The sequence below is a fragment of the Protopterus annectens genome, chromosome 1.part0 (assembly GCF_019279795.1).
Source record: "Protopterus annectens isolate FY-2018-M chromosome 1.part0, PAN1.0, whole genome shotgun sequence".
Lineage (NCBI taxonomy): Eukaryota > Metazoa > Chordata > Ceratodontiformes > Protopteridae > Protopterus > Protopterus annectens.
In genome coordinates this window covers 1,654,715,733-1,654,730,505 of record NC_056725.1, presented here as the reverse complement: position 1 = coordinate 1,654,730,505, position 14,773 = coordinate 1,654,715,733, and positions in this window count along the sequence as shown.

Here is a 14,773-nt window from a genome sequence, read left to right as displayed (position 1 = left end):
ATGCAAGTGTACAGCAACATATCCAATTTGTGGGACGGACACAGTCCATGTTCTGTATTTTATTTAACACATTACACTCTTTGGTTGCGGCTGTCTCATTCATTTCATTATATTGTGACTGCAGTATACCTTTATTCCAGACTTATTACAGCTTTCTTGGTAGCTTCAAACTTTCTCACACTCTCTCAATTATTTTATATTTACATTTCAGAATGGTACTTAATTCTAGGCTTTATTAACATTTATTACTGATTTACAACAGCCCTTTCCAGCTGACTCACTTATTTCATATGGCAGAATTTACAAGGATGTATTTGACACTATTACAATACAGGTGGAAACTCTATTTGAGACTTGTTTAATCTTTATTACTGGATTGCATTACACTCTTTTCCAGGCTGCATCACTTATCTAATCTTACAATACTAGCAGAATATTTCTTCTAGGCTTATTTGACCTTTATTAGTGGGTTACAATACTGAACTCTTTTACAATCTGTCTCACTTATATTCTATGACAATACCAGCTAAATAATTACTAACCTGCCTGGTGGCGCAACCACAGCAGCCTATCAGCATAGGCTCGCTGATTCGCGGAACGAACACCTGCAGCTGTAATATAAAGGAAGTAATATTGGAACATATGTCTCCATACTATAGGCTAGGATAGCATTTCTTACATACTTAATTACATGGATACTTACTCAGTAGTGGGGCGTTGGGCATTTGGCAGGCCTCCTGGATCCAACGGTTCAGTTGGTCCTCCTTCCATCGCTTCAGGTCCGCATGGTGGTGACAGACCTGTTCACCAGTCCTTGGAATGCCTGTGGCACTGGTGAGATTATGTGCCAACCAGTTCCATGCCTCTGCCTTGTATGCACCCCAGTGAACCTGGCCCTGCATGACTTGTGCTTCATGATCATGGACTAGGAGCCAAACCATATATTTTGACTCCTCAACACCCCACCTTTGTGCTCTAAAGTGACTTCCCCTCTCCTGCACCTGCCATCCTGACTGCAAATGGGTACCACAATCAGTTATGCTGTGTATTCCCACCTATGGGGCTTATATATGCCGGTTTTCCCGCACTTATCTGTGATTGGCCATTTTGGATATTTATAAGCTTAAAAAAACTGCTTTGTCATGCTTCTATTTCCATTCATTCCTATATATATGCTAATACTGCATTTCTCAGTACAACTGTCATGGCTTAGTGGTTCAGTACTTTGACTATGGTGCACAGTATCCCATGTTCGACCCTGGGCATTGCTTTTTTTATTTTACTACTGTCTAGACAGGCTAGGAGGTGTGTCTGTGTAAAGGCAGCTTTGATACAGCTTGCCCAATGTTGCCCGACAGTAAGCTGGTTGGCACTCTGCGCAGCTTCGCGCAAATGGCTTACACTGGGTAATGCGTTATTTAGCTATGAGCACTCATATTATGCTGGGTGAAGCACTGCTGAACTATGGGAACTCATTTTAAGCATGTTAAAGCGCTGCTCAACTCCGGGCACTCATATTAAACCTGTTAAATCACTGCTCACCTGCGGGCACTCATATTAAGCTTGTTAAAGCGCTGCTCAGCTATGGGCTCTCATAATATGTCAGGGGATTGTTTCATGCTTATTTAAATAAAAATGGAAAATTATGTTGTGGTGGCTCGAACCGTTGACTACCTCCTCTTTGGCCAACGTCTCTACCGCTACGCTATTGCTACTTGGCTTAATTTGCATATTTAGATCTTATATGCTTTTCAATGTCTGCTAACTGTGGCTGAGCAGAGGGCATACCCGCGCAAACAAGCACAACTATGGGCAAACATTTTGGAAATTATATAAAAAAAATTAAACTGCTATTTTTACGTTTTACATTACAGTTGGGTTTATAGTCTGTGTGGGCATGTGTGGTGTTGTGTTCCTTGACATTTCCACGGACTCACTCGTGGGTGTTTACTTTCAGGACTCTGCCTCTTCTGAGGGCGTGTCCCTTTGCAGAACTCGGCATTTGGACACGCCCCCTACTTTCCTACACAGACCGTGTTAGCCTAGGGTATGATTCAGCATGCCCTCATGAATATGCATGGCATGCTGACGTCATACCATTAGACTGCAGCCTCCGTGTAAGACATATTAATTCTTACACGGAGGTTTCGTGAATCCGGCCCTCTGTTTTGTAAGTTAGATGTATACTAAACTTTCTCATTTGTTAAATGAAGCATGTTATTTAAACTTGATGTTATAGTGCTGTCTGTAAAAATTCAAATAAGCATATGGAGTTCATCATGACAAGATTAGTGAAGGTTTTATAATATTCAGAATGCACTTTAGTTTGATTACCAGATTTCTAGTAGAGAAGAAGACATTAATCATATGCTGTGCAGGAGGGCTGACAGATTCAGATATCCTGTCATGAATGGCACTGTCTTATTGGCGTGCAGAATGATATGGCAGGAAAATTCAGTTTTGAGATGCAAGACTTCTGCTTCAGTTTCCAAGTGTGAGTCTGTAATAATTCACAAAACAAAAGGTGTATGTGATAAGGGTGAAGTGTCTAGTATTATATCAAACTTTAATAAAACAAAATAAAATAAAGTAGTGTAGACTGCCAAAAAAACATCAAAGAAAACTATACATAAAGTAAGACCTGTGTATCTATGAAAGTCAACAGCAGTTTCATTTTTCAGACTGCAAAAAAAAAACACACACACAATAATGCGCTTCTTATATTTTGTATTCATAAAACTACCTTATGTTCTGACAGAAACATATGATACAAGTGATAATATCACATTTGCCAGAAACTTGTTTTAAACATAGCTGAAAGGATAACAATGAAGTATGTTGAAAAAGTCAGAGGTCAGCAAATTTCTTAGAAAGACAGTGTTTGAGAACTTTGGTTGAATGATAATTCTTAAAAGTTTGTTTGAAAACAATAAATTTCATCACATACATTACATGACTGTTCTATTTTTGATTTAAAAACAACAGAGGCCACATCTGTTCAGTAAATAAATCGCATGCATGCAATATTCTTACCAAAGCCAGTTATTCACACTTAAACAATATTATCTTTTCATAGTTTTCTTTCAGAACACTAAAGCTAGGTGATATTTTAATATGATTTTGCATTGTGTTGCGCTGGTCACATTCATTTTAATATGCTGCCTGATTTCAGGTATGAGAGTATAAGTTTGCTCAATCTGCATATCAGTTTCAGTCTCTATGCATTTTGCCCCCAATCTTGCCTACTGCTAAGTCTCATCATAGTCAGACATAACCTATTCACTCCCCAACATTTGGAATTTCACATAGTGTCATGGTGAGAGCTGTCCAGAGTGGGCTATTGTTCAATCAGCTATGATATTGCATTGTGCCCTTGCTAGCATTCTAGCTATGAGGGCATTAGTAATAGACACAATGCCACCAGTGGGTAGAAGGTCAGGTGATCTGCACCCTGCAAAGCTCCCCAATGCCTTACTAGTGCAAGTACATGTTCTGTAGATATGCACTGAAGTCTGGCATCAAGTAGTGGTTAGCTAAGCCTAATGCTCACCCCCCCCAGCAATGCATTTATTTTACCACACCTCCTTGGAAAGATTACAGCTGTATGTGTTAACTTTAAAATTACCCTTTCTTGCAGGGTGGATATGCCTATCCTTCAGTAGCGAGGACCTGAACATCTTATAAAACTCTGGTTTCCTTGGCCATTTTGAGATCTTTAGTTCTTTATGGCATCAGAGCTGACTAATCTAAATCAGAGTTAAAAATGAACATTCTCTTGAATGTTTTTAAAGGTTAGAGCAGCAGCTAAAGCAGAACCACATTAAGTTTGAATATTCTGCACTGACTGTTGTGACCAACAAAGATACTTATCTGTTATGTTCCCTTTCTCTTTAGCTAAGCTCATTGCAGACATTTGAATTTCCCATTGCCTCTGTCTCTTTGAACAAGATTAACATGGCAGTTTATATACATGAAGTTTCACATGAAAAGTTCATAATTTTCTCCACATGACCACTGACAATTTATGTAATAATCATGTTAAGCATAGGTCTCTCACCTGTAGTCTTTATTCTCATGTCCTCTCACTCCCACCATTTCTAGATCACACTGAGTATAAAGTAATCCATGGGAACAAGAGGAGGCTTACTAGTGAGATGGGTGATCACTGTGCTTGGCTTAGCCTTTTTAAACCCACACGCATATATATGTTGCCTCTGAATCTATGATCAAATAAAACCCTGATCAATCTGTCATGTGCTCTGCAATTTGTTAACCATTTAGAGATAACACAGAAAGCAAAACTGGTGGTAGATCTTTTACATTGCTAGCAAAATCACCTCCACTATTCATCCCTAGTGACTGCCATCTGTGCAATAAGATAGGTCATAATAGGCACTGTCAACTGTAAAAAGGTTAAAATCTCCCCATAGGATATATACATCCTACTATTCAACATGTCCCAAAATTTCAATTTGATTTGCAACAAAGAGGATGTATCTGGAGGTCCTAGTAGGTAAAATATAACAAAAAAGGGTAGATTTTTGAAGAAGCGTATGAAATATTTGGTATGAAAGACATGAATTCAGTAGTAAGAACTCAGAGAGCATTTACGTATTATTCACCAATGCACAACAACTGGACCAGAACAGACAAAAGTTATATCTCACAGGAGCAAATGCATTTAATTGAGAACTTTGATGCACATCCAGTAACGGTTTCAGATCATGTGCCAATAATTACTATGATAAAAATGTAGGGTAATGAAGTAAAGATGAGACACTGGTGCCTCCCCACCTATCTGTTAAAAAGAGAAAAATTTAAGGCATGGGTAGTAAAAATTATTTGGGAGTTATTAGGGAAGATATAAAGTGTTCCATTACAGCTAATGAGTGATATAAAATGAAAGCAAAGTTTAAAAATCGTGTTGAAATGAAAGAAAATGGGTTCTGGTTAAGAAGTAATAAGAATTATTTAGAGGCACTGAAAAAGGTTAAAGTATTTCCAAATAAGGGGAATCTCATAGAACAAGGAGAGGTGCAATTGCAGACTGACAACGAGAAATAAATGGAGTGCCTGGATAATATGTATGAATTTAGAAAGATTGGTGTTAAGCAACGTTTTTTTGCTAATAACTCCAGAGCACAAAAAGCCTTTGGCACAACAACTCATGAAACAGAAAATAGAAAAAAGATTGCTGCCAGCCTTAGGAAGCCTCTTCATGAAAAATAATGCAAGATCCTATATAGGTATTAGAGATATTTCAGAATGTTTATGAACATTTCTCTAAAACAGAGAAGTGGGGAAATCAAGAAAAACAAAAATGGAAATATTTGTGGAAGACTTAAATATGGCATGGTTAGAGGTAAATGAAATTCAACAACTATTATTAAAATAAGAGGAGATGAGATAAAAATGGTGATGCATAACCAATATGCAGGCAAGTCTTCAGGAATAGATGGCGTTCTAGTGGAAGTTTGCAGAGGTCTTCACCTCCCATGCACAAGGTATAAGGTTCGATCCTGACCTCAGACTAATGCCTGCTTAGAGTTTGTATGTTCTCCCTGTCTCTGCGGGGTTCCTCTAATCTCCAAAAAACATGCCGAGTATTTCCATCTCAAACTCACCAATGAATGGAGCTATGGGGAGCAGCACATACTCTATATGGTGCCCTATAGGGGGAAGAGTTGTATAACTCAACCGCTTTGGGGCATCTACTGTGGTATGCAGTATCCGCAAGATAGGAGAACATGGCACAGACTGCTCACCATGGCAGGGCTAGCCACTCGACGGTGTAAAATATGGCTCTAGGTGATTGGTCATGGGTAGTTACCAGTGATAAGTGGGTTGAGGATATGACCTATGCCAGTGACCCATGTTAACAGTGAGAGAAGTGTATGTGGTCCTGTTTACCAGTGTGTGCCCTCCAAAAAGCCCAGCAGCCCTGGGCAAATAATAGCTGCCCAGGGATAGCTCTGTTGAGTGAAAGATGTAAAACCAACCAAACTGCTAAACATGAACTAAAAATTGTTACACTTAATGTGGGTGCACTGATGGGATGTAACTTGGAAGTGGATGGCATGATGCTTTAGAGGAGGCTGGACATCCTATGTATCCAAGAGACAATACAGAAGGGCAGTGCAGCAAAGCTGGCTTGGGATCTAGAGTCTACCACTCAGGAGAGGGACAGGTGAGGGAATTGTGGTGAGAGAAAGGCAACAGAAGGAGAGAGGCTTCAGAAGGCAGTGAGGGATATCATCAGAATTAGACAGACTCATGGCAATCAGACTCCAGTGTAATGATAATAGGGCAGTATTTATAATCTCAGCATATGCCCCACAACAGGGTTGTGAAAGTGAGGAAAAGAGTGCAACATGAATCGGTGTTCATAATTGGTGAAGATATGAGGACTGGCTGGATCAGTATGGGTGGGGCAACAAGAATAAAGGAAGGAGAGGCCATTCTAAACTTCTGTCTAGCAAATGGCCTTGATAGTCAATGCATGGTTCAGAAAGACTGACAGTCACAAGATCACATACAAGAGTTTCCAACATACTGCAACTCAGGTAGACTTCCTCTTAGTAAGGGAATGGGTAGAATCAGATATTGCAAAGTCATCCATAGTGAAACTGTCAGCCCCAGAGAGAAAATACAACAGTTCAAAGAATTATTACTCAGGGCTCTAGCACCTCAAAAAGAAGAGGAAATAGATGGAGTTGAAAAAATGGCAGCACCTGAAAACAGCATGTGTGAGAACTACAAAACAGATATGTGGCCGAGTCAGGTATGGAAATAAGGTACATAAGGAAAGCTGTTGGTGGAATGTAGAAGTCCAGGAAGTCATAAAAAGAAAGAAAGAGTGCAGGAAAAAAGTGGGAGATAGAAAAGACTGACCAGGTTAGGAAGAAATACTGGTTGGCTAACAAAGAAGCTAAGAAAGGAGTTGCAATAGCAATGAATAGGGCATCAGAGGCACTCTAACAGCTTCTGGAAAGTGACTCATTAGGTGGCACAAAGAAACTCTATCAGGTTGCAAGGCAAAGACAGAAAGATAAGGAAGATAGTCAGACACCCTTCATAAGGGATGGCAGCAACAGCCTGCTCACCAGTCCAAAGGACATCAAAGGCGGATGGAAGGAGTATTTACAGCAGCTTCTGAATGAAGAAAACCCCACAGAAGCTGTACTGCCCCAGAAACAGCCTATGATGAGAGAAGAGGAGCCTACCACAGAAGAAGTAAGAAAAGCACTAAGGAAAATGAAGTCAGGGAAAGCAACAGGCTCAAATGAGGTCACAGCAGATATGATAAAGATTCTGGGTGAGATAAGGGAGAAATGTCTCCTGAGGGTACTCATGGCAGTGTGGAGAGAAAGGTGTATCCCAGATGACCAAAACAACTCGGACCAGTACCCAAAGACTCTAGAACCACACAAAAGTAAAAGGTATGATTATCTTTCCATAGCCCCAGTTCTGAAAATGAGAGCTGCTAAACTGAAGCTTGCCATTAACAGGGTAACAATCCCTACCAGTTTTCTAGCTATATCAGATCAAACACTAGATGGTGCCAAACGTTTATACACAAACTTTTCATACGTAAACATTTAGAATGTATGTGATTTTAAATAATAAATATTAAAATGAATTATAATACATAGATTTTTTATAAATGATTTTTTATAAATGATTTCTTTTAGAAGTGTGCAACTAGACAAGTCTTATTTAATCACCTGCTTTTACCTGTTTTAATAGTTTGACTTTTAACCTTCTTAGTCTTTTAATTACATTGTATTTAGTATGTAAATTAAGCTTATAAAACAAGTTATTCCATTGGTGGTGGTTGGAATTAAGAATTAAGGAGAGAGTGATATAAATGGGTTGATTAGTTATTTTATTTTTGTGTCTGATGAAGTCTGTTTAGTTAAGACAAAAACACTGTTATTTTAAAGTGCGTTTATGCTTATCATTTGGGAATAAACCAGCTTGTGACCTAGAGCTTGTGTGGTGTTGATCTCCTTTCCAGGGTACCTTCTACTTTTGTGTGGTTCCTGTATCCCAGATGACTGGAGAATAAGCATACTCATGCCAGTGTACAAGAACAAAGGGGACATCCATAACTGTGGGTAGTACAGAGGAATCAAACTCCTATCACATTGCATGAAAGTTCTAGAGATGAAGATTGATACACAGAGTAGTAGAATGTAAGATGGGGGATGAGCAGTTTGGATATAGATCAGTATGCAGTACAACTGATCCAATGTTTGCAGTGAGACAGATAGTTGAGAAGAAGCTAGAGATTAGGAAAGAGTCCAACTGGCCATGCCTAGACTTGGAGAAACCATATGTCAAGGTCCTAGAAAGCTGATCTGGGCAGTACTGTGGTGGTTCAAAGTCCCAGAAACACTGGTAAAATTAGTACAGGCTATGTACAAGGACCCAATGACTTAAGTACGAACAGTGTTCAGCTTCACATAGGGGTTCCCAGTAGGAGTGGGTGTAGACCAGGGTTCAGCTCTAAGCCCACTGCTGTTCATACTGGTGATAGACTATATTAACAAACAAGTTTGAGGGAACAGATTAACAAAGTTGCTGTATGCAGACAATGTGGCATTACAGGCAGACTCTGAGCAAGAACTCCAGCTAAGTATAGAGCAATGGAATGGAAAACAGAAGGCACATGGTATGAAACTAAGCACAAATAAGACAGTGGTAAAGGCAGCAAACTGGGGAAATCAGAAGAAGTTGAGAATTGAGATAGAGGGGAAGATAGTGGAACAGGTAAATAGCTTCAAATATCTGGGAGGAGTGGTTGAGGAAAAGGGAAGTCTGAATGAAGAGGTCAAAGCTAGAATCAGAAGGGCTGCAGCCAACTGGCATAGAGTGTCAGGTGTAGTCTATGACAGAAGAATGTGGAGCATGCAGACAGTGTCAGTATATCAACCAAGAAAAAAGTGTGGTATTGGAAAATAGCATCCACAGTGTATGTAAATTCAAAGAGGGAAACTGTAATAGCCAAGGTGTTGTATATCTTGCTAGGTGTAAAAAATGCAATGTATATTATGTTGGGAAAACTGAAAGAAAGTTTAAGACCAGAATCTATGAGCATTATTATAAAATTAAAAAAGGTGATGAAAATAACGCCTTGAGTAAACACATGAAGGCTACCAGTAAGGATCACATATTTACATTTGCTATATTGGATCAGGTTGACAGCTCGGTGGATAGAGGCAATTGGAAAGCAAAATTGGGATGCCTGGAAAGTAAATGGCAAATAATACTAGATGCCACCACGTACCCAGGGCTGAATGAATATATTAGTTTGAAACCTTTTTTATTATTAGGGAATCCTTAGGGAAGATTAGCTGTAAGTATTTGATGACAAACAAGGGAATAGATACACATTTGATAAAGAGCCTCAATCTGGAAGCAACAGTTATGTAGCATAGCCAATAGTATGATTAAAGTATTAGAGAACACCCAGCTGATCAGTAAGACACTCTCATATATGTACACATACATGGTGTTGAAGGTGTTGAATATCAGATTGCTTAATAGCATAATGTATAAGCAGCCATAGATTAGTTAGTGATGCATAGGTAATTTTATTATATATATGAAGGTATTATAAGCTTGTTTTTATAAAAAGTTTTAAAAAGGCGCCAAATTCTACTATAAACGTCAGTGAATGAGACTGAAGTTTGGTTCTGATGAAATCTGTCTGCGACAGATGAAAGCGCTAAACCACTGGATGTAACTTGGATGTTTTAAGGTTTTTAGTAATAAAACAGCGTTTTTGAGCAAACTGTCAACTAGCGTTCTTCTAGCTGATAACAGTACGTTGGTTAACTATTCTACATTCTGCCCGAGTACCGGAGCACGGATTGGCGCAATTGAACTAGTTGGTGAGGTTCATTTTTGTATTCTATGACAGAAGAATGCCAAAGAAGCTGAAAAGTAAGGTGTACAAGGCAGTGGTGCGACCAGTACTACTGTATGGTACAGAAACCTGGGCAGTAAAGCAGATCAGATGACGAAGCTAGAGATGATGGAAATAAAGTGCCTGAGAAGGGGGAGGTAGGATGCACACTGTGGGACAGACGATGATATGAGGACATAAGAACAGAAGCCAAAGTAGCTCCAATTGTAGAAAAGATCAAATCAAAGAGAACAGATTATTGTGGTTGGGGCACATGTGCAGAAAAGCAGAAGACAATCTGCTGAAGAAGATTTGTGACTGACAGGAAGAAGGTAAGAGGAAACAAGGATATCCAGAATAGAGGTGGATGGCTTGTGTGAAGATCTGTGACAGTCGGCATGAGTGTTGAGGAAGGCAGGAGTGTGGCATTGAATCGAGAGAGATGACAGCAGTTAACACAATACCCCAACCCCATGTAGAAAATGGGAAAAAGGGGGTTGATGATGATGATGATGAGCCTAGTGGAAGTTTGGAAGTTAGGAGTGAAGAAAGTTATAAAAATCTAGAAAGTGTTACATAACAGTATTTTAAAAGGAGGGGTGGCACCAACATCCTGGAAAAAATCTGTGGTGGCTGTAATAACTAAAGATGGTAAAGGTCCATCTGATCCAGCTTCATATAGGCCCAGTATGATTTCAAACCATGATTATAAAGTGTTTATGTCTATAACAGCTAAAAGAATGACAAATATGATGCCAAACTTGATAGATAGGGAACAACAAGATTTTGTGTAGGGGATGCAAATATTTGTCAGCATTACTAGAACAATGACGATCTAGAGGGAAGCAGAATGTAAGAAAATTCTATTGTTATTGTTGGATCTTGATACAGAGAAAGCATTTGACAGTGTTAGCTGGGATTTTTATGAGTATAATAATGGAAGCATTTGCATTTATTGATGAAATTATAAGGTTAATTAGGAGGACATGTGAGGGATCAGAGGCAAAAATCAAAATGGGAGGGTTCTCCTGGAATACGTTGTATCTGAACAGAGGAACCAAGCAGAGATGACCTCTTTCCCCTTCCCAGTAAGGCTTGTAAAACTTATCACTACATGTGATAAACAATCAGGACTGCACTGGCAGTCACACATGAGGAACTTAAGCACTGCTGTAGTCGAACATCCTACCTAGCTATTTACACATTATTGATGATGCTATCACACATGCAGGCACCACAGGAGACATCTGACATTCAAATGGCTTCAGTTCACTTGCAAAACATTGACCTCATTAGTGTGTTGAACCACTGGTATAGGCAGACAATATAATTTTGTAATTGTATGCTCTTACTGATGCCATACAAAAAACCTGACATATGAAGGATAAGACACATTCTTCCCCCTCCCACTTAAAAAATGTTTGCATCACTGCCTCTGTAAAAACATTAAATGACTATCTTTCAACCCATGGCACTGTTATTTTAAACATTAAGGTACAAATCTGTGGAGATAATATTGCCTAAAGATGAAATTGATTTTACATAATGCAAAAAAATTGTAATAATTACATTACATATACATAGCTGTACCCTTGTGTGGCAATGAAGTTGTAGATTAAAAAAGTGGCCTTATGGGATGGAGTAGTCATCTATGACTTTAAAAAATATGTCTAGAGCAGAGGTTGAATGAGCACATGCTCACATATGAAACGAAAAAAGTATAGAGTGCACCACGACCAGTAGAAGTCTCCAAAATGTTCCTTGGTAAAATGAAAAAGGCACAAATTCATAAAAATAACTCCACTTTAATGGAAGCAAAAACTGCAGAAACAGGTGTGAGCGCTTTCGCGTTGGCTTGCAACGCTTCATCAGACATGAAAAAATACTAAAGAATCCATCTTTAAATATATTAAAATCACATGACTTCACATGAATTTAAAAGGGCAATAAAAAACATAAGAATTAGAAAAGGAAAATAACTGTTAATACAGAAGTAACATACCCTTAGATATAGTATATAAGAAAAACGAAAGACAACATAATAATAATTGTTTAAAAACATAAAAATTGAAAAATAAGGTACATTGTATAAGAACTCCATATTAATGTTTAAGTGACCTGGCTGCTAAAGAAGGCTTAAGACAAAGCCTGTCATTAAGCCCAAATCTATGTGCCTGGAGTTTCAAGATCCATTTGTTTTCCCTTTCCTCTACCTTATTCTGTAAATTACCTAGCCTTGCATCTGTATGAACTAATTCTAAAACCAAGAATTTGAAACTGTGATTACTCCCAAACTCAGTTATATGTTTGGCCAGGGCATTGAGTGTGTTGTTCTTGTTGATGGCATATGTGTGTTCCTTATGCCACAAAGATCTTGTGGTCATTCCTACATAAAATTTGCGACAAAGTTGGCACTCGGCCAAATAAACTAAGTTAGTAGATTTACAAGTGGCATAATGTTTAAAGGCATAAATTCTCTGTGTTATGGGATGTGTGTATGTATGACTGTGAGAGCCAGAGATGTGTCTGCATTGGTTGCAGGACTGGCAAGCAAAGTTCCCTTCTTGTGAGTAATGTCCAACTGAAAGCTGTGGGGTCTATCATAGCATAGAAGTCGATTGAGAGACAGCATATTTCTATAGGCTATCCTAGGTCGAGTCTCAACAAGAGATCTGATGTTGTCATCTATCAGTAAAAGATGCCAATGTTGATCAATGATTCGTTGTATGTGATTATTCCTATTTGTATAAGGTATAATAATTCTATTATGAGTAGTTGTAGCAGAGGGCTGATGGGCTGTAGAAAAAACAGGCCTGGTGATGAGGGGAGCACCCTCATTGGGTCTTCTGGCATCACCTTCAAGGATGGCCTGATTGACTAGCTTTTTATTGTAGCCTCTAGATATAAAATTTCTAGCTAAACAAGTTTTATGTTTATGATAGGATGTATCTACAGATGTTAACCTAGAGACCCTAGTGGTTTGATTTCTAACTATATTCTTGTAGATATGTGGTGGATGCATGCTCTCTCGGTGTAAAAGATTATTTCTCCAACAGCTTTTTCTAAAAAGCTCAGTTTCAAAGCCATGTGACCCCATAATAACTTTAATGTCAAGAAAATCTGTACTGACTGAGGAATGATTAACATCAAAGGCAAGAAAATCAGTTGACTTATTTAAATACTCAACAAACTTCAAAAGTTGGGATGGCGTCCCATCCCATAGGAGGAACACATCATCCACAAACCTGTTGTAAAACCTCAGATGATTGGAAACATTAGGGTCCTCAATAAATACAAAGTTGTACTCCCACTGTGCCAGCACCAAATTGGCATAGGCATTGGCACAGGGGGTCCCCATTGCTACGCCCTTGGTTTGTAGAAAATATTGATTCTGGTAACAAAGTACATTGTTCTCTAGAACAATCTCTAAAAGAGACATGTATCTATTAATAGTTCGTGAGGCTAACTGATTACGTAACAAAAGTGCTCTAATATAATCCATGCCTTGATCGTTCGGTATGGAAGTAAATAACGATTTAACATCTAAAGTTACTAATAATACATTGTCAGTGCTTGAAAGGGTATCATTGAAGTTAGCCAAATTATATATAAAACTGTTGGTATCTTTTAGGATATAAGTAATATTGCTTACAATCGGTTTAAGCATCTTGTCGAGGTAAATTGACAAGGGTTCAGTCAACCAACCTCGACTAGATACAATAGGACGTAGAGGCGGATCAGAGAGATCCTTGTGTATTTTTGGGAGCCCCCTAAAAGATGGTATTAGGGGCTTATCTACCAAAAAATAGGTGTATAACTCATTATCAATAACACAAGATAGCAATAAATCATAAAGCATGGCTTGTACATCTCTGATCAGGGTGTTCAGCTTATAGCCTGGTATGGATAAATAAGTTTCACTATCTGTGAGCATAAGATGCATTTTTTCATCATATTTGGAGCTGTCCATAATGACGACAGCTCCCCCTTTATCAGCTTGTCTGATAGTGATATTGTTGTTCTGTCGCAAATTATTGAGAGCTAGCCTCTCTGCAACTGTTAAGTTATAAAACTCTGGTTTAGCACTGCGATCGTTGTATAGATCAAACAGGTCTCTCTCAACTGCCTGTTCGAATGCATCAAGTAAAGGATGCTGTGGCGGTATGAATGACGATGGTTTCCTAAATGGTGTAACACTATTTGTATGATAATCATTTTTACCAAATAGCAACTTCAGTGCTAAATTCCTAGTAAACAACTTTACGTCGACAACAATATCTGTCACATCGTTACAACTAGAAGGGATGAATGCAAGACCCTTGTTCAAGACATCAGTTTCAACTGCACTTAAGCAATAGTTAGAAATATTGATCACTAAGTGCTCAGAATCAACCTCATTGTCAAAATGCGTAAAGTCATTCAAATCCTTGTTCGCCATACCTTCTTCACAGGTGGTATAGGGTCGTCCGTGTTCTTCCTTTTGTTTGCCTTCGTTTGTGGCGACCAAGTCCTCCTCTCTTGAGGTTTGTAGGGCAAAGGAAAAGAAGGCATGCCTTCACCTAAGGCAAATAACTCACTGGCCGGTTGTCTGATGAATGTGTCAATGGATACTTGTTTAACACGGGTATCCTGTTTGCGTCTAGTAGCAGGATAGGATTGTTCTAAAACAGGAGCTTGCTCAGAGTCAAACACATTATGTATCTCCGCTTCGACTAAAAAGGTTGTGGGCCGTTGATTCCACAACAGTAACTCCTTCAGCCGACGTCAACAGTGCGGGAGTGGCTAAACATGAGACCTACTAAAATCAAGGAAGTCTCTTTGTAATAGGTCTCATGTTTTTTCTTGGCCGAGAGACCCACCACC